Source organism: Hemiscyllium ocellatum, chromosome 3 (assembly GCF_020745735.1).
Source record: "Hemiscyllium ocellatum isolate sHemOce1 chromosome 3, sHemOce1.pat.X.cur, whole genome shotgun sequence".
Classification (NCBI taxonomy): Eukaryota; Metazoa; Chordata; class Chondrichthyes; order Orectolobiformes; family Hemiscylliidae; genus Hemiscyllium; species Hemiscyllium ocellatum.
This window is the reverse complement of record NC_083403.1, coordinates 39,664,298-39,688,942: the sequence shown is the minus strand read 5'-3', so window position 1 is coordinate 39,688,942 and position 24,645 is coordinate 39,664,298. Positions and strand designations below refer to the sequence as shown.

At 41.9% G+C, this 24,645-nt stretch overlaps 1 protein-coding gene across 2 annotated transcripts in view; it reads right to left on the bottom strand.

Moving 5' to 3' along the window:
• Window positions 1–24,645, bottom strand: part of LOC132831459 (cytochrome b5 reductase 4) — a 150,183-nt gene that overhangs the window by 14,849 nt on the left and 110,689 nt on the right. The window contains exon 17 of one of the 2 annotated variants that reach the window (XM_060849634.1): window positions 15,658–15,683. The exons of the other annotated variant lie outside the window; for it this stretch is intronic. The gene's annotated coding sequence lies outside the window, so the exon portion shown is untranslated. Of the gene's footprint in view, window positions 1–15,657; window positions 15,684–24,645 lie in introns of those variants that run through there. 2 annotated transcript variants of the gene reach the window in all.

Here is a 24,645-nt window from a genome sequence, read left to right as displayed (position 1 = left end):
AGATTGATGTCAGCAAACTCAGATTAATTGCAATGATACATAATCCATTATTAATGTACACAAAGGACCACTGTCCAGATTCTCTCAGTAAATGAAGCAGCATTGCTTACCACACCCTCAGCACATGAGGAGGAGGACTTAACTGTCTCCAATATGTGAAGACCTCACTGCCTGTGATATCCAAAAATTTCTCTCTATCAAAATATATGTGCATAAATCAATAATTCAAATATATCACTTACCTTGCAATATGTAGGAATGAGTGAGAAGCAGAGTCATAAATCAAACATAAGAAATCATAGGAGGTCATGTGACTGTTCCATGATTAGATTCCCTACAGTGTGGAAACAGGCCCTTCGGCCTAACAGGACCACACCGACCATCCGAAGAGTAACCCACCTAAATCCCTTTTCCCGTCTCACTAATGAACGTAATTGACAATTTAAGCATGGCCAATTCACCTAACCTGCACATCTTTGGATTGTGGGAGGAAACCAGGGCACCCAGAGGAAATCCACGCAGACACGGGAAGAAAATGCAAACTCCACGCAGACAGTCACCAGAGGTTGGAATCAAACCCAGGACTCTGGTGCTGTGAGGCAGCAGTGCTAACCACTGACCACCGTGCTGCATCAGTACTAAACACCAGCTTGTCTGGGATATGAACCCAGGGCCTCTCGCACCTAAGCGAGAATGAGAGCATGGAACAATCTTTTACTTCAGCTGTTCTGTTGTGCTTTATCTGTACTGTCCTTCATTCCTTCAGAGTGCAAACAAAATGTCTGCCTAGTTCTTAAACATAATCAGACATGGACAGCCACAAGACTCTGGGCTATAGAATTCTGAGGTTTTGTCAGAAGGAGAAAGGAGGTAGACTTTGATTCACATATAAACTCAGCAGAACCTTTTTATTCCCTCTGAATTATAGTAAACCCAGAGTGTGGGAGCCGTCATTTTTGAAGCAGACATAAAATCACTCTCAAGGTGGATATGGTTGCTGTGACTGTCATGATAAATCTATTTAAATGTCCAGTCTTTTTAGAAAGAAAAAAATCAGTCAGGAGGCTGATGTCATTTTAATTTTTTTAATAAAACCTCTATTTTGACAATGTATCACAATGTTGGTCTTTTACAAGGTTAGTATGCCCTTGAGTTATTTTGCAGAGAGAAGGTAATTGGCCAGGCTCCAAATGGGCTGGGTTTGAAAGGGTTACTGGACCCCTTTTTGTTTACCCCTAACAGATAATGCCTTCAGCCTAAGCCTTTCATGTCTTAAAAAATGCAGTATAATCAAAATTTGGAGATGCCGGTATTGGACTGGGGTGTACAAAGTTAAAAATCACACAGCACCAGGTTATAATCCAACAGGTTTAATTGGAAGCACACTAGCTTACAGAGCAATGCTCCTTCATCAGATGATCAGGTGATTCATCCTCCACAATCTCCTGATGAAGGAGCGGCGCTCCGAAAGCTAGTGTGCTTCCAATTAAACCTGTTGGACTATAACCTGGTCTTGTGTGATTTTTAACAAAGGGGAGTGATCAACTAGCTGTGGAGCTAGCCTTTGTTTAGGTTAGAGTTTTTGGTTCAGTTCAGCGGCAGTGTGTGTGAATAAAGGCTGCCTACTCTCTCCCTCTTTCTGCCCTTCTGACCAGTAACCCATAATTTGTGTCATTTTTACTCTTTGTGCTAAGGGAGTCTGTTCATTAGGACTGTTGCAAATATTTTCAGCACAGCATCGTTATGTCGGGATAGTCTGTCAGGGGTTTTAGATAGGATAAGTCATCCACTTCTGTTCGTTGTGCTTCATTTTGTAATTTTGTAAATAAATTCTGTTTGTTTAAAACTTGGCAGTTGGATCAACTAATTCACTTAGCTAAAACAAACAGCAAAGTTACGGTCTGAGCTACCTGCTTAAAAATGTTTTGAGGAGTCGGGCCTGGTCCATAACAAATGTCAATAACTGTTGACATATCCCTAAGTGCACTTTATGAATGCTTGACTAATTTTCTAAAGCCTTACAACTATTTCAATGGTTGGCATCACTTGGCATGAGTCAGTAAAGTGCAGCACTGGAAAAAAACACATGTCAAGCAGCATCTGAGGAACACATTTTGGGCTTGACCGTGGCATGAAGTTAGCATTGGAAGAAGGGGCTAGCTTGCATGGCAGTATAGATGTGGCATAGAAAATAGGCAGATGGTGACGGAATGTGAAAACTATGGGCCAGAGAATGTAAAATACAATCAAACAAGTGGGCGGCACGGTGGCACAGTGGTTAGCACTGCTGCCTCACAGCGCCTGAGACCTGGGTTCAATTCCCAACTGTGTGGAGTTTGCACGTTCTCCCCGTGTCTGCGTGGGTTTCCTCCGGGTGCTCCGGTTTCCTCCCACAGTCCAAAGATGTGCGGGTCAGGTGAATTGGCCATGCTAAATTGCCCGTAGTGTTAGGTAGGGGTAAATGTATGGGTGGGTTGCGCTTCGGCGGGTCGGTGTGGACTTGTTGGCCCGAAGGGCCTGTTTCCACACTGTAAGTAATCTAATCTAATCTAAAGTGGGACAAAGCTCTAGTGAACTCAGATGGGCCTTTTACCCTGCACTTGGCCAGTCCTGTGCCTACCTGTGAACTGCCTCTGGGGGCAGCTCTATCCTGCACCTGCCAAACTCTGAAAAAGCAAAGATCCAAAAATTCTTGGGTCTTCCTCATGAATTGGATAGTGTGAGGCAGAAAACTTCCCAGCTTGAACTGTACACTTTGGTAGTGGAAATCCAGCTCTGGATAACCACTTGGGAACAACCTAAGAATGGGCTCCACCAATAACTGATATGTCTAATGGTCAACTCTCAGCCAAATTACAGCACTCTCTTCCTAGGGCAGCATGGACCAGGCAGAAAGCTTCTCTGTTGAAGGAGGTGTTCCATTCTGACTCCACCCAGGCACAATTTACATGGTGGTGCATGAGATCTAATGTGTTGTGCTGCGGAAATGTGTTTGTGCGCACTATCTGGAAGTTGTGTCAGATTTCAGACTTTGCCATATTTATATAGCCATTCCAGACTATACTCAAGACAACTGTTTACAAAACAGCAGCATCATAGAGATGAGGAGAAGACCTCTGTTTTTGGCACTGAATATTGAATACAGCAGGTGGGCAAAGAGACTGAAATTCAGGCAAAAGGCCCTCATCAGGACTGAAGGCAGGGAGCCTTGCAGGGTGGAGAGATGAAGGGCTTTTGTCCGAAATGTCGATTTTTCTGCTCCTTGGATGCTGCCTGACTGGCTGTGCTTTTCCAGTACCACTCTAATCTAGACTCTGATTTTCAGCATCTGCAGTCCTCACGTCTGCCAAAGAGACTGAAATGTATGTTCATTTCCCTGCAGTAGAAATGACTCATCTTTCTTACTGTTAACACTGAAAGTACATGAACACCAAGTGTTTATTTTGTGTTTCCATAACTTTGCACTTAAATAAATGTGAAAGCGTAATAAGATCATATTGTGCTTTCCATAATTCACTCTCTACTGCTAACAAATTGGGCATTATTTGTTTTTGAAAGTACCCTGGTTTCATCTGCTGTTCATGATCTTTTTGAAAAGTATAAGAGCTTGAGGGGAGTTGACTGGATGGGCCAGGGAGGATGATTGTCCTGGCGGGAGATATTAGAACCAAGAAATACAGTTTAAAAATACAGCTTCTCCTCTTTACAATGGAGATAAGGCCTTTTTCTTTTCCTTTCCCTGAGGGTTGTTGGTCTGTACAATTCTCTTTGCCAGAGAGTAAGTGGAGGCAAGAAAAACTGAATATTTTCAAGGTTCAAGTTATAGTTTTTCTGCATTCTGGCTGTCTTTTGGTTCCCAGACAATTTAGGGGAATCAAATATAGGTTTGGAAAGGTTAGAGCTAGTTATTTAAATCTACCTTTTCTATATTGCCTGTTTAGCCTGGTGTTGGAGTATACAAAAAGCGGAATCAATTTTTTTTCTAATGAATTCCCTTTTTTTAATATTAAAGAGTGCTTTTAAACACAACTGAACCGAACACTTTATTTTCCATCACCAAATCACCTGTGGTATTTTTCATCAAATTACAACGACCAATAAATCACGTGTTTTCTAATTGATTAATTTACATACAATGTTCATTAATGATAATGCACCGAAAGATGGCAAAAAGGCTAAACTAAAATGGAATTTGAAGGGGTGATAAAAGAATCCACCCTGCAGTGTCCACCTCTCTCTGAAAGCACAGAGTTTTGGTGCTGCCTCTCCAAGGACATTCGGGCCTGAACGTAGCCATGGATGAGGGGCGGTCAGCAGCTATGAAACCCCACCCCCTCCACAGCCCAGACCTGTTAATAGCCAACACATTCATGTGGAGGAGCAGACCCTCTGGTTTGTCCACACCCCTCTGCACCAGATGCCTGACGATCAGGAATGTGGGGCTGAATTGCAACCAAAAGCACAACAAAAGATTTTCACAAATAACTCCACAACATCAGCTGGGAGTCCGAGAACCATCACAATCTGTGGTTGCGTGGGACTGGTGTATTGCAACACCTCCACCCCAGGTTCCCGAGGGGAATGTAGGAGAGCTCCTACGTGGACAGCCCTCCCTGGTGGTGGTGATGGTTTGGGGTGGGGAGGAGAATAAAATGCAGATTATCCGGTGCAGCCATGAAAAATGTCTGCTGAAACTACTTAAATATGTAATTAGTTCCTAGCTGTTTAGAAACAATACAATATGTAATATTTGTTCTGTCAAACATATCACCATCCTTGCTATCACTATAACTGTTCCTGTCATAAACTTTTCTAAAGAAGATTATCAATTGATTAGCTTCTTGGAAACAAATGGAGCTTTTGTCAACAGCCTTTTCATCAGCATTCATTTTATTTTTAGAAGAAGTATTTATGGTATCACTTCACTGGTAAGATGTTTCTCTAATTGCTAAATTTGAGATTTATTGTGCTCTTTGGTGAGTTGGCATACTGAAAGGCCATTCTGGCTGATACACCTAGGTTTTACTGGACCCCTGATACTGTAGCTAATAGTGATGTTTCTGGTGTTATTGTCGATGATCTTTATTGATTTTCCATTTCAAGTTTGTGTTGAATATGAACTTTGTTTCTTCTCTTCTGTTTCCCATTATTCATTTCAGTTATCACTGATCCAGGGTCTCCAAATCAGTAACGACTTTGTGTTTGGATCCTTTGAGTGCTTAGTTTGTTCTTTCGATAGCTCAGGTACGGATTTAACATGGTTGTTGAAGCGCTTGCCTCTTCTCCCCTGTGTTTCAATGAGTTGTTGCCTCCATTCCTCCTGCTTACTGGGCGCAAGTACTTTGTGTGAAAGAATAGCCTTGTAAACATTTTTTTTTCACTTCAGCTCTGCAGGCAATTTCATGGCAGCCTATGACATGTGGACTGGAGTGACAATAAGGTTTGGGTCTCTTGACATCTAAATTTGTCTTCCTCAAGGATAGTGTGGTGATGATGTTGAACCCATGCTATTCAGTGCATTTGCTAAAATCTCTGAATGTGGACTGGCTGCCATTGTCACATAGTAATCTTTCAGGAATCCCTTGTTCAGCAACCAACATTCTTACTGCTGAGATGACTGATTGTGGTTTCATGATGAGAGGGAATTTTGAGTAATAATCTGCCACTATGGGATATCATTTTTGATTGTGTGCGAATAAATTGGCTCTCTCAGTATCCCATGTCTGGGTAATACTTCAATACTTATGATCTTCTCTTTCTGCTGACTAGTTCTGTCATACGTTAAATGGAGACACCATTCTTTCGATCTCTTGGTAAATGTTTATCCTGCATATAGTTGCTGTTGCTCTGAGCATATTTTGCTCCATTCCCATTCCATTCTCCCTTCATGTAGCTTGGGAGAAGCTCTGCCTGCATTGTTTAGGGCTTCATTATTCTGGATCCAGTTACTTCCTTCTCTTTGTCATTACAATACATCATTATTGTTGCTTCATGTAAGGACTGGGCTGATTTCTATTGGCTGTACCCTCAGCAGTCATCTGGAAGAGGGAAGCAAGTTCAGAATGTTCGTTTCTTAACATTGCTTTGCCACATAATCGTCTCTTCAGAAATGTGGTCTGATGGTATGCTATTGTTAAAGAACAAGGGATGAGGAGGGCCTTCCATGAGGTTGTCCCTAATTATCCGGTATATTGTAGAAAATATTGGTGAAGCCAGGGCAATGTGCAGCGAATCATAGAGCTATTGATATTTCTGATCTCTGTGATATAGTCCCCAAGCTCAGAAGAGTTATCCCATGGAGTTAAACTGGTTTGAGGTTTTTGATACTATTGCAATAAACTCTATTGGTGATTTGCAGTCCATGTACTTCCAACATAATGACTGTGTGTGAGTTTGTGTGTGTGTGGTTGTGGTTGTGTTTGTGTGTGTGTGTGTGGGTGTGGGTGTTGGTGGGTGTGTTCGTGTGTGGGTGGGATTGTTCATGTGTGTGTGGGTGGGTGTGTGTGTGTGTGGGTGTGGGTGGGTGTGTTTGTGTGTGTAGGTGTTTGTGTGCTTGGGTGTGAGTGTGTGTGTGTGGATGTGTTTGCGTATGGGTGGATGGGTGTGGGTGGGTGTGTTTGTATTTGTGTGTTGGGGTGGGGGACGTGCGGGGGGGTGGGGGCAACTTTTAGTTTTCAGGTTTGTCCTTTGTCCCTGTCACTCTCCACTATGGAAAATCTGACCTTTTTATCCTGGCTATTACCCTATCAGAACCTTCCTCTCCCCAGTTATCATCAGCTTTATTTTTGAGCATACTTGCCTTGAACAAAAAGATATCTTTAATTACATGATGCTTTTCACATCAGTCTTTGGTGTACAGTGTCATGTCTCAGGTTTTTATCTCTTCGTAGGGGCATAGATATTCCAATCTTATTTTCACAAGGACAGTCTCAAGCTCTCAGTTTTTTTTTGTGTATTGCTATATGCCATATTTTTTTGACAAATTTCTCATGAACCCACCACCTTAGCATTTTTCTTACACCTTACCATACCTCTGAACGCTTCCACTTTACTCTGCAACCAAGGTACGTTCCCAGTAAAGTGAGATGATAGTTTCTAATAATAAATTAGATTTTAACTGTTATTATTCTGACTTAATGACCTTTTGTGCTGGGTTTTACAATTTCCAGTGGGAAAAGGGAAAGGGAGGCAGAATGGAAAGTATGTTTTTCCATTGTTCCTGTCATCCGTGCCACAAGGGTAGATGCAGAAAAGTTATTTTCCTCTTTTTGGAAGAGTCTAGGACCAAAGGGCATAATCTGAATAATAGGTCGCACATTTACAACAGGTGTGAGGGGAAAGTTCTTCTCTCCAGACAGTGGTGATTCTGTGGATTTTTTTTAACCCCAGAAGACTGTAAAGATTGAATCGTTCAGTATATTCTAGGCTGAGATAGACAGACAGGTTTTTAATCAATATGGGAATCAAGGATTATGGGGAAAAAGACAGGAAAGTGGAGTTGAAGATTATCCGAACAGCCATGATCGCATTGAGTGGGGGGAGCAGATTTATTAGGCTGAATGGCCTACTTCTATTCCTGCATCTTTGGCCACGGTGGGCAGTATGGCTAGTTTGATGTGGTGATGGTCTGAGCACATATCTGGCAGTTACTCGGTATTCTGTTTGATCTGACCCTCTAAGGCAACTGCTGACTTTCTATGGAGGCAGCCTAGCACTCGCTTGCTAGAGTTTCCAGAGTGGAGGGAAAATGAACGGACTCCTTCATCTTTTACTCCAGCCCAGTGAGGGCCTCCAGCATCCTTACCTGTCTCTGTAGGACAAACACGTCATTTATAGCTGAGTACAGAAGCACATCTGCAAGAGACTGAGCAGGGGCTTGGCCTTTTATAATTCCTAGTGTCCAACATCTCGGACATTTCTTCCTCCGCTAGCTGCACAGAAGTGTCACAATCTTGTCAGGTAGTGGCCCTGAGTCTACCTTAGCTAAGGCACCCACTAAGACAGTGGTCTCTCTGCTGATGGAGGGTACTGCTGAATACCTTGTCTGTGCATCTTCTGAGGAGTCACGCACTTCATCATCACAGATGGTTTGGTGGAGAGCCTCCAAGGTCTCTCCTTCGTTTTGCTGTATGTTGACCACATATACCTGGGCGGTGGGTGGAGGAGAAAGAGAGTTATATAAAGAAACACACACACCTTATGTCGAGGAATACGTTTTGTGGCTGCACTTCTGAGAAGAAGCTGAAGACAGGCAGAGCTCTCAGAGAGTAAAATAAAACAGAAAAAAGCTTTAACAAGAAATTAAGGCTAAAAGGGGCTGTGAAATGTCCTCTACAAGCAGGATTAAGGAAAATCCCAAGGTGTTTCCTACATATATAGGAGCAAGAGGGTAAGTTAGGTCCACTCAAGGACAAAGGAGGAAATTTATGTATAGAACCAGAGGAGGTGGGTGAGTACTTTGTATCAGTATTCACAAAGGAGGAGGATTTGGTGCTGGTGAGTCTAGAGAGGGGTATACTAATATTCTCACATTTGGAAAAATATGCTTTAGGTACTGGCCTCCAGTCCAACGTACATGGGCCTGAAAGGAGAGCTTCTTAGAATCACGGAAGTGTTACTGCACAGACGGAGGCAATTCAGCATATTGTGCTTGCACTGGCACTAGGTAACACACTCCAATCTCCAGCTTTACACCCATACACTTGAAGGTACTCCGAAGGAAAAAGAATATGCCTTTGCTGACCTGGGTCACAGCCCAGTCATGAGGCATCAGAAAAGAGTGTGGAGGCAAGTTATGAAGAGTTGGGGACCTCTCCGGGGAGGGTGGGAGCGATGACCACTGTCTGTTCTGGAGTTGCTGGCCTTGCAGTAAGTGAAGGTGTGCCTGGATGGTCTTTCCCATGTGGAGCCTGAACCTTTTGACCCAGAAGCTGTTGATAAGGGTCAAAGATCTTTGCCTGCCATCCACGTGATCAGCTGATTATGTTGCCATTGAACCTACTTGCGTGTGGAACAAGCTGAAGAGAAGATGATCATGTGATAGAATGTGTGAATGTGTCTAAGACACTTGTGCCACATTTTAATTCCAAAATAGTTGCTATAGAGCTGAAAGAAAGGTCAAACAAAAACAGCTACAATCTTAAACCTCGCCCATGAGACACATTTGCCATATACTCCAACAGTAAGACTTAATACCAAACTGATTTTGTCCTCTCTTAATGTACACATTTAGTATTCAGAAAGGCTACTACCTTTAATTCAGTTTTGGCTATAGCACACATATTTTCTCTGCAGCTGAGAACAACCCATTCAGCACAGACTCCAGTTTAAGACTGATCCTTCATATTGATCTTTTGTATCTCCATACGCCTACCAGGCAATGTCTTTAGTCAGTGAACAGTAAAGGGAGTCAGCAATGGGAGTACAGTGAAATTGAACCTGATGAGGATCTAAAATGATGAAAAGTCAAATTACTCCCATTTCGCACCAGCTGGATTGGCAGAATCAGTTCAGGGTCACTCTACAGAAAAACATTGCAATTCAGAGTCGTGTTGTGTTGTACAGCAGGGAAGAGGTATTCTTTCTGATTTTGAAGCTTTCACCATAACAATTTACTTTTCAGATCACACTGCAAGTACAGAATGTTAAAAGAAAGTTTCATGTCCATTTGATATTAAGATTTTCTGGATCAGATTTGCTCCATCAAATACCCAACCTCTCATCGACATGTATTAGTTCATATATTTTGATACAATTCATTATGAATGTCAAAGCTCTATTGATATAGTACCATGACCAAGAATCATAACACATTATTTTCTAGAGTTTAGGCACTATATAATGTGAGTCAGTTTAGAAACAAGCAACAATGTTTACAGCTATAAACGACGGACGTCACGAAGCATAACCTACTTTCTTGGGATTTGTAAAACACAGAAGGTTTTAGGGGTGAGACAAAAAACAATTTTTGTAGTGACATGTTCACTGATAGCCCTTTCATTATCCTGTTAAAAGAACCTGATGACGTTTCTGCAGCTCCTATATGAAGGAAGCTCTGTAGAAGGGAAATAAGTACATTGTTTATCCATCAGTGAGAGCTCAGGAAACAAGATTTGTATTGAATTATTGGTTACCATTAAAGTAATTGTTAAATCTAAATTATATTGTTGTCAATGTAAAAATATAATTCCTGAAATATTGAATTCATGACTTGCATTAGGAGGTAACATGAGAAATGAGTTTCATAGCTTGAAGCCACACTCTTTCGTCATGGTCAATTTGAAGTCAATAGCTGAAATGATTAGGGTGGCATTAAGTGGTTGATATTGCAATGGTCTTCATTGTTGAAAAATATTTTTTGCCATTCCACTGAAGAGATAGAGATCACCGGGTGCAACAACAACTTACATTTCAGGCTCTATACAAATGTAGTAAAATATCTCAAAGCTCTTTGGTGGAGGTGAGAGTGGAGGTCAGACTAGGTTGGGAAAAGGAGATATAATTGGGTTAAACAGCCGAATCACACTTCTCTTTGTGGCTGGCACTTCTGTTAAAATAAGGTTGGTCTTACATAAACACACAGGGAAGATTGGGACAGGAATAGGCCATCTGCCTCTCGATGGGTAAACACAATGACTGTAGATGCTGGAAACCAGAGTCTGGATCAGTGGTGCTGGAAGAGCACAGCGGTTCAGGCGGATGCTGCCTGAACTTCCAGCATCACTAACCTAGAATCAGCCTCTCGAAGCTGCTCATTATGATCAATATGATCATGGTTGTTCATCCAACTCCGTACTGTGCTCCTGATTTCTCCCCTTACCCTTTGATCCCTTTTATCCCTAAGAACTATATCTAAATCTTCTTAAACATTTAATGATTTGACCTTTACTGCTTTCTACGGCAGAAAATTCTACAGGCTCACCACTCCCTATATGAAGAAATTTCTTTCGTCACTGTGTTTACCTTGTATCCTTCGCCTGTGACCCCTGATTCTGGGCTCTCCAGGACATCAGGATCATCCTCCTTGAATTTAGTCTATCTACCCCTGTTAGAATTGTATTGGCCTCAATGCAATTTGTCCTAATTTTTCTCAAAACCTGTAAATATAGTCCAAATCACTCCAGTCTCCCTTCAGACGTTAGTCCTGCCTCCCAGGAATCAGTTTGGTAATCTGTTTTCGTACCCTTTCCAAAGCCAGAACATTAAGGAGATCAAGACTACACATAATGTGTCATTAAGGCACTGCAGCAGGACTTCCATGCTCCTGGACTCTCATCCTCCCCTCTCGCTGCAAATCCAACCTGCCCCTTCTGCATACTTGCTTTTTAACGAGTGGTTTACAAGGATACTTAGGTCTTGTTGCTCTTACACCATCCCCCCTTTCCCAATCTATCTAGTGGGCGGCACGGTGCCACAGTGGTTAGCACTGCTGCCTCACAGTGCCAGAGACCCAGGTTCAATTCCCACCTCAGGCATCTGCCTGTGTGGAGTTTGCACATTCTCCTCGTGTCTCCATGGATTTCCTCTGGGTGCTCTGGTTTCCTCCCACAATCCAAAAATATACAGGTTGGGTGAATTGGCCATGCTAAATTGCCCGTAGTGTTAGGTGTAGGGGAATGGGTCTGGGTGGGTTGCTCTTCGGAGGGTCAGTGTGGACTTGTTGGGTCGAAGGGCCTGTTTCCACACTGTAAGTAACCTAATCATCACCATTCAGGTAATAATATTCCTTCTAAACTGATATCAAAGTGGATAACTTCATACTTAACCTCATTATGTTTTACATGTCATGCATTTTCCTACTCATTCAACCTGTCCAAATAACACTGAAGCATCTCTTTTTCTTCCTCCGTAGTTCATCTTCCAACTCAGCTTTCTGTCATTTGGAGATAACACATTTAATTCTCTCATCTCAATCATGAATACATATTGAGAATAGCTTGGGTCCAAGCACTGATCCCTTTGGTACCCTATTAGTCACTGACTGCCTCTTGAAAATTAACTCATTTATTCCTGCTCTGTTTCATGTCTGCCAGCTAGTTTTGTATCCATGTTAGTATACTACTCCCAATCTCATGCACTTTAATTTTATATGCTAATCTCTGATTGGGATCTTATTGAAAGTTTTTTAAAGTCCAAATAAACTACATCCACTGGCCCACCCCTTATCAGCTCTACTAGTTACAGCCTCATAAAATTTACAGATGCGTGCTGACTGTCCTATCCAAATACTTTTCGAAATGCTCTGCTATTGAGTCTTTTATGATGAACTCTAGCATTTTCCTATTACAGATGTCAGGCTAACCAATCTATACTTTCCTGCTTTCCCTCTACCTGCGTTTTGTTTTGAAATAGTGAGGCTGCATTTAGTTATCTTTCAATTTATGGGAACTGTTTCAGAGTCTGTCAAATCTTGAAAGATGACCACCAAATCATCTATTATTTCTAGACTCACTTCCCAAGTCCCCTGGGGTGCAGATTATCGGGCCTGGGGATTTATCTGCTTTTAAACCCATCAGTTTCTGCAACAACATTTTCCTATTTAATGTTAATTTTCTTTACTGGTCTCATGAAAGGGAGGAACTAACGGGTAACACTTTTGGGACATTATTTATGTCTTCCTTTTTTGAAGACAGAACTAAAGTGCATATTTAATTGGTCTGCTATCTCTTTGTTCCCCATCTATAACTTTCCCCTGTTTAAAGTTAAAAATCACACAACACCAGGTTATGGTCCAACAGGTTTAATTGGAAGTACACTAGCTTTCGGTGCGCCACTCCTTCATCAGGTGGTTGTGGAGTACACAATTGTAAGACACAGAATTTATAGCAAAAGTTTAGAGCGTGATTTAACTGAAATTATACAGTGAAAAATGCCTTTGATTGTTTGTTGAGTTTTTCATCTGCTCGAATTCCTTGCTAGTTTCACTTCTTTCATATGTAAATCACAAAACCTTTTTTTAAAAGTTACATTCTCAGGTTAACTGTAACAATTGGTGTCAGTCAGATAACACGTTGAAGGTGTTAGCCCCCTGTGTTCCCTGTCTCTGCCATGATGTTTAGACTGATTCTAATCTAAAAAGTGAGTTCACAGAGTCTTACATGAATTCATGCAGTTTTTGAGCAAAGTACAATGTAAGTCTGCAAGGACAAATTCACCCCACAAACGTATATGTATATGTGTGCATATGGGTTTGTGTGTGTGTGTGCCTGTCTGTCTGGGGTGGGGGTTTGTGAGTGTGAGAGAGAGAGTATCTGTGTGTGTATGAGTGTAGAGTGTCTAAGTCTGAGAGGGGGTGCATGTGTGAATGTGTGAGTGTGTATATGTGTGGGGGGAGCTGGGGGGTTGTGAGTGTCTGAGAGAGTGTATATATATGTGTGTGAGCTTAGAGTGGTCTAAGAGTGTGAGAGGATGCATGTGTGAGTGTGGGAGCGTGTATGTTTGCAGGGGTGTGTGTGAGTGGCTGTGTGCGTGTCTGTGTATACGTGTGTCCGTGTGTATGTATGTGTGTAGGATGCGTGTGTGTGTGTGTCTGTGTATGTGTATAGTGCAATAGTGGTCACTTGTAGTGGCATGAACCCAAGGTTCCGGTTGAGGCCCTCCCTATGGGTACCGAACTTAGCTATCAGCCTCTGCTCGGCCACTTTTCTCTGCTGCCTGTCCCGAAGTCCACCTTGGAGGATGGTCACCCAAAGGTCCGAGGTCGAATGTCCTCGACCGCTGAAGTGTTCCCCAACTGGGAGGAAACCCTCCTGTCTGTTGATTGTTGTGTGATGCCCATTCATCTGTTGCTGTAGCCTTTGTTCGGTTTCCCCAATGTACCATGCCTCAGGATATCCTTACCTGCAACGTATGAGACTGACAACGTTGGCTGAGTCACATGAGTACCTGCCATGTACAAGGTGAAAGGTGTCCCCATGTGTAATGGTGGTATCCATGTCCACACTCTGACACGTCTTGCAGTGCCTACTGTGATAGGGTTGTATGGAGTTGTCCTGAAAGCCGGGCAGTTTGCTAAGAACAATGATCTGTTTGAGGGTTGGCGGTTGTTTAAAGGCGAGCAGTGGAGGGGTGGAGAAGGTCTTGGCGAGGTGCTCATCCTCATTGATAATGTGTTGCAGGTCAGAGAGTCAGAGAGTCATAGAGATGTAGAGCATGGAAACAGACTCTTTGGTCAAACCTGTCCATGCTGACCAGATATCCCAACCCAATCTAGTCCCACCTGCCAGCACCCAGCCCATATTCCTCCAAACCCTTCCTATTCATATACCCATCCAAATGTCAATTAAATGTTGCAATTGTACCAGCCTCCACCACTTCCTCTGCCAGCTCAAAAGTTGCCCCTTAGGTCTCTTTTATATCTTTCCCCTCTCACCCTAAACCTATACCCTCTAGTTCTGGACTCCCCAACCCCAGGGAAAAGACTTTGTCTATTTATCCTATCCACGCCCCTCATACTTTTGTAAACCTCTATAAAGTTACCCCTCAGCCTCCGACGCTCCAGGGAAAACAGCCCCAGCCTGTTCAGTCTCTCCCTATCCTCCAACCCTGGCAACATCCTTGTAAATCTTTTCTGAACCCTTTCAAGTTTTCAACATCTTTCCGATAGGAAGGAGACCAGAATTACACGCTATATTCCAACAAAGGCCTAACCAATGTCCTGTACAGTTGCAATATGACCTCCCAACTCCTGTACTCAATACTCTGACCAGTAAAGGAAAGCATACCAAATGCCTTCTTCACTATCCTATCTACCTGCAACTCCACTTTCAAGGAGCTACGAACCTACACTCCAAGGTCTCTTTGTTCAGCAACACTCCCTAGGACCTTACCATTAAGTGTATAAGTCCTGCTAAGATTTGCTTGCACAAAATGCAGCACCTCGCATTTATCTGAATAAAATTCCATCTGCCACTTCTCAGCCCATTGGCCCATCTGGTCCAGAGCCTGCTGTAATCTGAGGTAACCCTCTTTGCTGTCCACTACACCTCCAATTTTGGTGTCATCTGCAAACTTACTAACTGTACCTCTTATGCTCGCATCCAAATCATTTATGTAAATGACAAAAAGTAGAGGACCCAGCATCGATCCTTGTGGCACTCCACTGGTCACAGGCCTCCAGTTTGAAAAACAGCCCTCCACCACCACCCTCTGACTTCTACCTTTGAGCCAGTTCTGTATCCAAATGGCTAGTTCTCCCTGTATTCCATGAGATCTCATCATGAGATCACGAAGAACATGGCAAAGTTTTTCAGCTCCTACGAAGGCTACCCTGTCAGTCACAGCACACGCCTGTCTCTTGAGAAGATCATTACGGTTCCTTGCTGTGACATGTAGAAACTGGCGGTTGATGTGTTGAGCATCATACCCCGTTCTTATGAGGGCATCCCTGAGTACTTCCAGGTACCCGTCACATTCCTTCTCATCTGAACAGATCTGGTGTATGTGTAGGGCTGTTTTAATACGTTTTGGAGAAGTGTAGCATTGTGAGGTTTTCTGTGGGTTTGTGGTAGAGTATGGTGCTGAGGTGTCCATCCTTATTGGAGATGCATGTGTCCAAGAATGAGACAGATAGTTGAGAGTAGTCCATGGTGAGTTTGATGGTGGGATGAAACTTGTTGATATCACTGTGCAGCCCTCACGAAGATGGGTGCTCCCTGGGCCTATGACGTGACTACATCACTTCCCTATTTAGTAAGAGATTGAAGTTTGTAAGTAACTGGTTATGAAGATTTTTAGGATGTCAAGCTTTGCTTACATATTATGATGATATCCAAATTCTCACTAATTTTAAGTGGAACAATCCTGTTTTTTCTCAGTATATTTTGAAAACTCCTTCATTCTCACCCTAACCATCAATAATTTCCTTTTCATGCTTCTGCTTTAATCCTTTTGTTAACACTTTTATGTCTTCTGAATTCCATATGGTTTTAGAACAAAGTCTGAGAGATTTTCATGCTGCATTTCATATATTTTACTGAATCACGCTGTCAATTTGTTTTCTACCATAAATCTCCATAGTAACCTATTGCATTTCAATTAACCATTTTTAAAACTCACTTTACAATACTTGTGAGTCTTTTAGGTATCATTATTTTTTCATATACCTAGAATGTAAGAAATTGGAGAAGGGGTAGGTTATTCAGCTTTTAATCTACCTTAATTCTATTTCCCTTGCTACCTCAGTATCCCTTGATGCTTTTAACATGTTGAAATCTATCAGTCTTAATTCTGAACATCTTCAGTGACTGAGACTCCGCCGTCCTCCATGGCAGAGAATCCCAAGATTCAGCATCTTTCGAGTTAAAGAAATTCCTCCTCTTCTCTGTTCCAAATGTCTCTTTTTACCAAGACTGTGTCTCCCACTTGTGAAGAAGACATAAAGAGGGATATGGATCAGTTAAGTGAGTGGTCAAAGAAATGGGACATGGAGTCTAATGTGTAATTGTCCACTTTGGAAGGAAAAATTAAAAAGAAACATAGCATCTAAATGGTGAGAGATTGCAGACCTCTTTTAGTGCAGGGAGAGTTTTAGGTGTCCTAGTGTATGAATGAATAAAGATTAGTATGCAGCTACAGCAAGTAGTTAGGAAAGCTAATAATGTTCTTGTTTCTTGAGGGAAATTAAATATAAAAGTGGGGAGGTTTTGCATGACATGGGTGAGTACGTCTGGAGCTCTGTGTACTGTATTGATTTCAATTTACATTCTGCCTTACAAGAGGAATGAAGCAGTTCAGATAAAGTTTACTTGATTAATACCTGAAATGTGTGAGCTTTTTATGATAAAATGCTGGACAGGATATGTTTGCATCTATTGAATTTTAGAAGGGAAACAGTTGGCTTGATTGAAACAGATAAGATCCTGAGGGCAGAGTCTTTGAATATCTTTTTAAGGAAGAAGTGAATTCTGGATGAGAGAGAAGGCTACAAGGTGAGTGTACTAACATCCCATGGCACTGTGGTGCAGGAAGCTATACAGGTTGGTGGAGTAAGAAAGGACATAATGATGATAGTAGGGTACAATATAGTGAGGGGGATGGAGGCTGTTCTCTGCAGCAAAGGTCCTGAGTCTTGGTGGCTCTGTTGTCTGCTTGGTGTCAGGGTTTAGGATGACTGCTCTGGGCTGGAGAAGAAATTGCAGTGGGAAGAGGAGGATCGGGTGTCAAGGTCACACTGGTGGCAGTGACATGAGTGGAAGTAGGAAAGAGGTTGTGTTGAGGCATTAGGAGAAGTGAGGTATTAAATTAGAAACTTGGAATGTAACCTCTGGAATACTATTTGAGGTGCATGCCAATTGGAAGAGGATGAAAAATGGTAGAGAAGCAAATTACTGGTATGGGAAAAGTGAGACCATGGGACATTGTATAAACTAGAATCTGTATCTCTTGGGACTGTCTACATTTGTTGTACATTGGGATTGCTGAGTTGACAAGCTGCATAGAAAGGGATGTAGAGCTTTAAGTGAAACAGAGGGGTAAGGAATCGAGCTTGGGTAAATGTATCAAAGCAAAGAATAGAGTCAAAGCAGGACAGCAAAATACAATTAAAAACAAAGTACTGAGGATACTGGAGATTTGACATAAAAACAAAATGCTGGAGAAACTCAACAGATCTTCCCTTTGTTTTTACCTTCTGTGGAGTGACTCAAATTGGTTGAAGGCTGACATCTGTAATGCTGGGGCCTTCAGAAGGAGGCCCTGCCAGATGATATGAGCTTCAAGTTGTTTAAAATCAATACAAAATCTTCACAGAGGCCCTTTCAAGTCTTAGTCATGGCAGAAATAGCTCGTATGCCTGAAGCCAGACAATTAAAGAATATATTCTATGTTGAGCTATAGTTTGGCAGATGTTTTTGTGGTGATCAGTTCAAAAGATGGAAGGATTGAATGAAGACCAATCTAAGAGGTTGCGGCTGCTCAGTTGATATAGGGAACACAATGCCATGAGATGAGAAAAAGTACCGAAAAGTGGTTTATGATGACACAACAAACCTGAAGCATGTCATATCCACATTGTTGAAGATTAGAGGCCCACTGCTTTAAGATCACAAAAAACATCATTTAACTCAACCTCACATCTGATGGCCTGCGCAGAACAAAAGAAAATTGGCTTTTCAAGTTCTATGAGGATGCACAAATCGTATTAAATTGGAATTGAATCACAGACTGTGACATCATTCTCAACTATGGTCCAACCATCAGTTCTACACCATTTTTAATTATTCCTATATTTTTCCATTCAATGTATTATTATACAACATTCTTCAAGTAATTACATTATTTTGACAGGCTTGCAAAAATATTTTCTGTTGTAGATACCCAAACCTATTTGTGAGATTCAAGGCATCAGATGTTATATTTTTCACTAGATATGTACTGTGGAGATTAGAATCTGAAATAATAATTATATCTAGTTCTTTATTATTTTTGACCTTTCTTTAGCTCTGCTGCTTTGACCAAGAGGCACACATCATTTCATGACGCCATATCCTCTTATTTTGATACTCCTCCATGTACTTTGTTGGGTTACTCATAGCTGATTGGAAGTGTAATATGGCATAGTTTCTGAGCTTCTCTTCCAGGGACTGATTTTTTTGTTTCTATAGCAAAGTGTATAGAGGTATTGTTAAAAGATCACTATTTAATTTTAATGCATTCCCAACTTTCTCTCTATTATTTTTAAATGAAGTGGACCTGAAATCATGTATTTTGACCTCTGCTCTCAATTTAATATTGCCACCCACCAAGATAGATTCTCATCTTGTGATTGTTTCTTAGGACTGACCTTCTACCAGAAAGCCTGCAAAATTGAGATGCACAGCTTTATTAGCTTCATTACAATTCGGACCATTTTTAAAAAACAAAGTCTGACTTGCATATAAGGAATAATAATCTCTTAACAAAAATGCTATTTTGATTTAAGGGCTTTAAAAAAGGTCTCTGAACTTTCAGTAACTAGATTATTAAGAACAATTTCCTTTGAAAATTTCAAATTACTTCTCCTTTCATAGTCATTTGATACTCTTTCCATCAAATTATGCCATTGAAATGTTTGCAAACAGTACTGATGCAAAGTGAAGTTTTTACACACTTGAGCCGTAGGTATAGAATTTTGTGAAACAAGCAAATACTAGGTATTTATTTGTAGAAAAACAGCATCCTCTACATTTTGAGGGTGGCAAGGTTGCAGAATATATGCTAGGTGGTGGACATCAATATCTGTGACTCAGCAGCACCACCCTCTAGCTGAAAATGTTTTTCCTCAAATCCATTAAACCTCCTTCCTTTCATATTTAAAATTATGCCCCAATGTTACTTTCTCTTTTTAAATAAGGACAGCAGCTGCTTTATATCCACCTCGTCATGCCCCTCATAATCATAAATACCTTTATCTGGCTCCCCCTCAACCTTCTCTGCTCCACAGAAAATGACCCGAGCTTTTTCAGTCTCACTTCATAGCTAAAGAGCTCCATCCCACGCAACATCCTGTATCTCCAGCTGTGGCCTAACCAAAGGCTTTTTTTTGTACATCTCTAGCATAACCTTTCCATTCCTTGGAGCTAAAGGCAAATGTCCCACATGCCTTCTTAACTACCTCAAGATCCCTCTGAACATCCTGCCATTCATTGAGTACCTCCTTGTCTTGTCCTGCTTCCAAAGTGCATCACCTCACACTCACCAGGCTAAGTTCCATCTGTCTATTTGACCAAACTCTCTCCATATCTTCCTGTAACCCAAGACCTTCTTCCTCACTGTCAATCACTGGCCAATCTTTGTATTATCTACAATCTTGCTTAACATTTCTCCCCACACCATACACACCCCAACCTTCCAATCTGCATCATTAATGTACATTACAAAAAATTAATATACTAATTTCTATGGTAGGCCACTGGTCACTGGCCTCCAGTCACAGCCTTGTGCCATCACCCTGTGTTTCCAATCACTAGGCCACATTTGGATCCAACTTGCTTCCTAATGCCTTGTGCTTTTACACTCTCTATCAGTCTCCCATGTGAGACCAAGTCAAAAGCCTTGCTGAAATCCTGCTAAACTATATCAAGTGCACAACTTTCATTTACACCCTTGGTCACCATCTCAAAATTCAACCAGATCCACTAGTCATGACCACCCTTTTGAACAAAGACCTGCAGACTATCCTTGATCAAACCTTCTTTAAGTGGAGATTACTTCTCTCCTTCAGAATTTTTTCCAGTGAGGAGTGGAAAATGTGACTGTTAAGCTTAATTTTGGAAGTGTCAGTAAGGGCAAAAGATGGGGAAAAGTAAGTGAAAGAAAACTTGAGTGTTGACAGTAAACAAAGAAATGGTTGCCTTCCAATGGACAAGAAAGAGATTTGGTGGGCGGTGGAAGGTGGGCAATAAATTGTATGTATATAAATACATGGAGTATAGTGAAAAAATTAAGCAAGTGGAAGCAGAAATTGCTCGAAGGGCATAGGTAATAATAGTATTGATGGAAACCCAGCTCGGCCGATGACAGGAATGGATACTTCACATCCCGAGTTAGATTAGAAACAGGGTGGCTAAAAAGAAAGGAGGTCAAAGTTAATATCATTGGCCTTGAATGAGATGCAGTTCCTCAATTAGTATCTATATGATTGAAGGTGAGAAATTATTTGTTGAGCCAAATATGATGTATCTGCAAATATAATTCTGCAAATACAAATTCACCTGAAAGACTTGTGTGTCTGCACACGAGAGAGAGAGTGTGCATGTGGGTGTGACTATACATGAAAGTGTGTTTGCATGTGTGAAAGCTTGATAAAGTGGGTGTGTTGGAGTATAAGCCTATGAGAGGGTCTGTGCATGGGTGTGAGTCTGGGTGATGTGCATAAGAGAGGGTCTGCGTGAGTGTGCGTGTGAGAGAAAGTGTGTAGAGTGGAGTGGGGTCATGTGTCGTATGATATGAACACAAGATCCCAGTTGAGGTCATCCTCGTAGGTACTGAATTGGCTATCAGCCTCTGCTCAGCTACTTTGCATTGTTGCAAATCACAAAGTCTGTTTTGGAGGACGGTCACCCAAAGATCCGAGGCCGAATGTCCCTAACGACTGAAGTGCTCCCCGGCTGGGATGGATCACTCCTGTCTGTTGATTGTAGTGCAGTGTCCATTCATCCATTGTCATAGTGTCTGCTCGGTCTCACCAATGTACCATGCCTCAGGGCATCCTTGCCTTCAGCAGATGAGTACCTGCTGTGTACATGGTGGGTGATGTCCCCACAGGTAATGGTGGCATCCGTATTGACACTTTGACACGCCTTGCAGTGGTTAACGTGGCAGGGTTGGACGGTGTTATGGTTTACTTGGCTGTTTTCTGTTAATAGTCATCTAATTAAGGTTTGGTGATTGTTTAAAGGAGAGAAGTGTACTCACACGCACGCTCTCTGTGTCTCGTGCACACGCGCACGCATCTATGGGGAGAATCTGTATTTGCAGATGCATTCTATCTGTCTTATAAAATGTACAAACTGCAGGCAGTCAATACATGTAATATTTTGTACATTCCACTTTGCAAATAGAACCAGTCTGACTTGAGATTGGGATACAGCCAGACTCTAACCTCACAACTTTTAATGCATTGTCTGAGCAGAGGTGTCACATTTTGTTATAAAATATTAAGTTGTTGTTATGACACAGGGTAAACCCCCTTTGTTAATTTAAACCAGCAACCCAGAAAAGATTTATGCCACGCTGTAATCTGAAAATTCGAGAAACCATGAACTAGTTAAAGTAAAAAGTAACAACTTAATTTCTTGAAGTATAACAGAGAATAATTAACTAATAACTATTTACAACTCCTATCTTTACTTTCCCTTCTATAATACTAGTCCGATAAAACCCCTCATTAAGATTTACTAAAATTCAAATTTCAAAACCAGGCAGCTGTCAAATCTTCCTTTCGTATCTTCCTCTGTAGATTTTCTTCTTCTTAGGATTTCTCTTTCACAGGTCACTAATTGATGAAGGTACCTTTTAAGAGAGCTATTTTTTCAGGCAGTCTGTACATGCTGGTGGCTTGCAAGTTCTTCTCAACTGGTAAAAAATGAGGTCTGCAGATGCTGGAGATCAGAGCTGAAAATGTGTTGCTGGTTAAAGCACAGCAGGTTAGGCAGCATCCAAGGAATAGGAAATTCGACGTTTCGGGCATAAGCCCTTCATCAGGAATGAGGAGAGTGTGCCAAGCAGGCTAAGATAAAAGGTAGGGAGGAGGGACTTGGGGGAGGGGCTTACTTGCGGAACGCTTCAGAGAACACCTCTGGGACGCCCGGACCAACCAACCCAACCACCCCGTGGCTCAACACTTTAACTCTCCCTCCCACTCCACCGAGGACATGCAGGTCCTTGGACTCCTCCACCGGCAGAACATAACAACACGACGGCTGGAGGAGGAGCGCCTCATCTTCCGCCTGGGAACCCTCCAACCACAAGGAATGAACTCAGATTTCTCCAGTTTCCTCATTTCCTCTCCCCCCACCTTGTCTCAGTCGGTTCCCTCAACTCAGCACCGCCCTCCTAACCTGCAATCTTCTTCCTGACCTCTCCGCCCCCACCCCACTCCGGCCTATCACCCTCACCTTGACCTCCTTCCACCTATCACATCTCCAACGCCCCTCCCCCAAGTCCCTCCTCCCTACCTTTTATCTTAACCTGCTTGGCACACACTCCTCATTCCTGATGAAGGGCTTATGCCCGAAACGTCGAATTTCCTATTCCTTGGATGCTGCCTAACCTGCTGTGCTTTAACCAGCAACACATTTTCAGTTCTTCTCAACTGGTCAGGTTTACCCGGTCTTATACCCTCAAAGCATCGGATTGTGTCATTGGCTTTTAACGGTGTCAATATACTACATTCAAACTTGATTGGAGTTTGGTATTTTTGGGGTATAAATTAAACTGATTGGCTGAATTTGAATATGTTTTGTCATCTCCAGGCAACCAGCTAATCTAGCTAGTCGATCAAATGTTACATTGTTACCTTATTCAGACACTTGGCGCTGTGTCTGGTAGTTCTACTAGCTTTTAACTCTCTTGAAGGTACAGTACCCCTTACACCTTAACATTATCTCAAGATGATGACTTAGAAAAAGTTCTGGGACTAACATATTAATGAACTAAAATTTGCAATTCATTCTCAAAAATGAAAGACGTAACAATCCAGGTTTTGTTCAATCTATCATTTCGGTTGCATGACATTGTCATTTTTGCGATAAATTCTGTGTCTTATGATCTTCCACTCCGCAACCATCTGATGAAGAAACAGCGCTTCGATAGCTGGTGCTTCCAAATAAACCTGTTGGACTGTAACCTGGTGTGGCGTGACTTTTAACTTTGTCCACCTCCATCTAATACCGGTTCCTCCATATCCTGTACAAATCTAGTCTGACCATTGCGAGAGCTGTGCTGAATCTGGTCCGAGGAAATGAGGCAGAGCAAGTGGAGAATGTCAGTGTGGGTGACGCATTTGGAAAATAGCGGTCATCATACAATGATGTTTGATATTAAGTTTGAAAAAAAACATATCAGCCTATGATTAAGACCCCAGACTGGAAAAGGCCAGACTTTAGGGATTCAAAAGTTGAACTGGAGCAGATTGAGTGGAAATCCACGTTGGTGGTTAAAACAAAAGATAAAAAATGGGAAACTTTCCAAAGAGAGATGAATAGGATACAAGTTAGGTACATGCCTATGAAGATAAATAAATATAGGGTATTCAAAATTACTAAAGACATTGATGAGAAGATAAGGAAGGAAAAAAGGCATTTAATACATACCACAATAATGTAGCAGTAGAAATCAGGAAGAGTATCTCAAATGCAAGAGAGAGGCTAAGGCTGGAATAAGGAAGGCTGGGGGGAAGCAAAGGATGGCAGGCTGTGCTAAAATAAATAAAGAGACTTTGGAGTGCAGGTTTCAGTAATAGTAAAAGATTTATGAATGAGGCCCAGAGGAACAAGCGGGGCAAGCTGCTCACTGAGGCAAAAGGTATAACAGAGCAGTAAATGAGTACTTTGGTTCTGTCTTAGCCATTGCTATCATTTTCTACTTTGGTACAGTTGAAAATGTGGGTATTGAGCAACTGAGCTACATAGCAATAGATAAGAGGTGCTAAAAAGGCTGGCAGTACCCAAGGCAGTGGATCTCTATAAGGTCACTCCTCAGCCTCCGACGCTCCAGGGAAAACAACCCCAGCCTGTTCAGTGTCTCCCTATAGCTCAAACCCTGGCAACCCTGGCAACATCTTTACAAATCTTTTTTTGAACCGTTTCAAGTTTCACAGTATCTTTCTGATAGGAAGGAGACCAGAATTGCAATGCAATATTCCAAAAGTGGCCTAACCAATTACCTGTACAGCCGCAACATGACCTCCCAACTTCTCTAACTCAATGCTCTGACCAATAAAGACAAGCGTACCAAATGCCTTCTTCAGTATCCTATCGACATGCGACTCCACTTCCAAGGAGCTATGAACCTGCACTCCAAAGTCTCTTTATTCAGCAACACTCCCCAGGACCTTACCATTAAGTGTATAACCCTGCTCTGATTTACCTTTCCAAAATGCAGCACCTCGCATTTATCTAACCTAAACTCCATCTGCCACTCCTCAGCCCATTGGCCCTTCTGATC